This window comes from Atta colombica, unplaced genomic scaffold (genome assembly GCF_001594045.1).
Source record: "Atta colombica isolate Treedump-2 unplaced genomic scaffold, Acol1.0 scaffold21, whole genome shotgun sequence".
Classification (NCBI taxonomy): domain Eukaryota; kingdom Metazoa; phylum Arthropoda; class Insecta; order Hymenoptera; family Formicidae; genus Atta; species Atta colombica.
The window spans coordinates 2089117-2091857 of NW_017259305.1; positions in this window are offsets into that span (position 1 = coordinate 2089117).

A 2741-nucleotide genomic window follows, 5' to 3' on the forward strand; every position below is an offset into this window, starting at 1 on the left:
CGACACAAGATATCTTTAATAAAAGTCGTACATTAAAAAAATTTTAATACAATAAAGTAGACGTTTCGGTCAAGTCTTGGCCAATAAGATAAACGATGTTGCAGAAATTAAAAAAGATGTTAACAAAATATTCGAATGTTATTATTCGCTATTCCAGAAATGACGGTGACATAAAGATATTCGCTTATGAAAGGAACTTTCTTGCAATACAGATTCCTTGTTACTTTGGATCTTTTTGTAAGTATTTGTATAGTAAATACGGAATTTCCAATTCCATATTTTGTGACATCAATTCTTGCAAGTATATAATTCAGTTTTAATGTAAATTTGCACAATCTAAAACACTATTTAAAATAGTCTAAATCAGTGTCTAGACATGGTCTAAAGTAGTTCTTATCACTAAAAAGTTTTTTAAAACTCTATATAAATTTTTATTAAAAACTCAGAATTATACTTCTCCAAATTTATCATATTATTCTCAACAAACGAGAATGGATTAAAGTGATCGAAATTTTTTTCTATCCGAATGCGTATTTTAAATAGAGAATACTTTTTTTTAGATTAATTGAATTGCATCCAATTGAATCTAATTGAATTCATTTGGATTCAATTAGATTCAATTGGATGCAATTGGATTGAAAAACTGCATTTCCTATTCAAAGTTTTGAATTGAGTATTCACAATTATGTTTGTGTGTAAAGAGAAAGTTAATATTATTTTTAGATTGAAAGGCATAGAGATGCTCCATACAATTCCTATAAATGAATAAAAATATTATACATTCAGAATTGAAAAGCATTCATTCTTAACATTTATGAATAAGTATTTCTGAAAATCTGAATCCATTTCAATTCATGTTAATCCATTCTCGTTTACTGGGAAGCGACTGTATTATTATATAATATTAAGGATCCTAATTAGTCGCGGCGGCTATGTTGGAATCGTGACATCAGAAGCGAGGAATGACGTTAATTTATGTTGCGCGCCATTTTTAAATAAAGATAATTTGGATGACACGAAATGACGAGATCACTTTGTAAAAATCGATTAAAACTATCCTTTCCTCCCTTGACAGTCAGTAAATGGTCATAAAAGACACGTAAAGCCTATTCGGGCAGAAACACACGGTTCGACAGCTGTTGAAACGAGTAAAATATACGCTATTACGTATAAAATTCCAAAAAAACTTTAGTTTTCATCGATAATTATTCTCGACTTCGATAAGTACGAGAGATAAGTACAAGTCACATTTTAACTTATTAAGCAAATAATAACGAAATATCACGCATACATTTCGTTATGAAAACACTTTTCCACGCCTATAAATTTGGCCATTTATCGTGGTTCGGCGCTGTAACATATAACATATAACAAACAAGTACGAGTCCATGACCCGAAATCAACTGTTTATGACATTGCGGCAAAATATACAGCTTTAGAACAGTTCAACGAAAGTTCCAGTATGCCAGCGAGGAAGTCACTCGAAAGAACGCATCGCAAAGACTCTCGCAGTCATTGAAAGGGCTCAAGCGCTAATTTCGAATGACCCAGGGCAATTGTTGCGCATTCTGATGGATGTAGTGAAGCCATGGATTAGAAACTGTGGCGTCCAGAAGGCCATGTTTTTCAGCAGGATGGTGCACCGGCTCATTTGATTCAAAATTGGCTCTTAGATAATCAATGTTTTGATTCAAGGAATCCTCTCAATAACCCAGATTTAATTCCCTTGGATACTACATATAGAGCGTAGTTGAAAGGATAACAAACAAGTCTCGGCCCAATGTGACGTCATTAAGGATCGCTATTGAGGCAATATTCGTATTGTGATATAACCAGTAGAGACATTCAGCAAAAAAATGCGTGTTCGCACAGGTATGGCTGCGCAGCTTTTGTTTTGGAATGAAATGCAAGATGACAAGAACGTATATATTACATAGATTCCGTGTGCAGATATTTATGGCAAAAGAAGACAAGAGCTGTATAATAAATATTTCTAAAAAATGGATAAAAAAAAGAAAAGTTATGTGCAGTATTAAACAATGCAGTAATAATAGTAAAAATTCACAATAATAGTAAAAATTCACTTTTTTTCGTTATCCCAAAGATATCGTAAGGTAAGTTTTATAATTTACAAAAAGTAAGTTTATGTTAGGTTAACTTAATTAAACATAATCAAATGTAATTTTGTGAAAAAAGATAATATTTTTACATTGACTACGTTTATACGGCATTCTTAATTATTTTTTAGAGCAAAGCAATTATATCCTCTTTCAGCCCTAGATTTTTCAAACGTTAACATGGCGGATGCTCACGTGATTGCGATGCGGAGATCAAAGGTGCCGACACGGAGTGTTTCTATTGGTTATATTGTGCCTATACTGTGCCCTAACGGGCCGCGCATAATGAAAGGAATAGGGAACAGGGAACAGATAATAAGAATTTCAACTTATCAGAAATCATGTACTGTGAAATACACAGTTTCTGATAGGTTGAAATTCTTAGGGTGAAATCACACGGTGCGGAAAATGACTACAGAATAGAAAATGCGTTATATAGAAACAACCAATCAACGTTATTCTGCGTTATTCCGAATAGCGCTAATTGGTTGTTGATGATGTAATGACGCATTCTTTATTTCGCAATCCTTTTCCGCATCATGTGATTTTATCTTTATTCTCTGTTTCCTATTCCTTTATTGTGCGCAGTCCCTGAGTCCCCCCCCCCCCCCCCCCCCCCCCCTT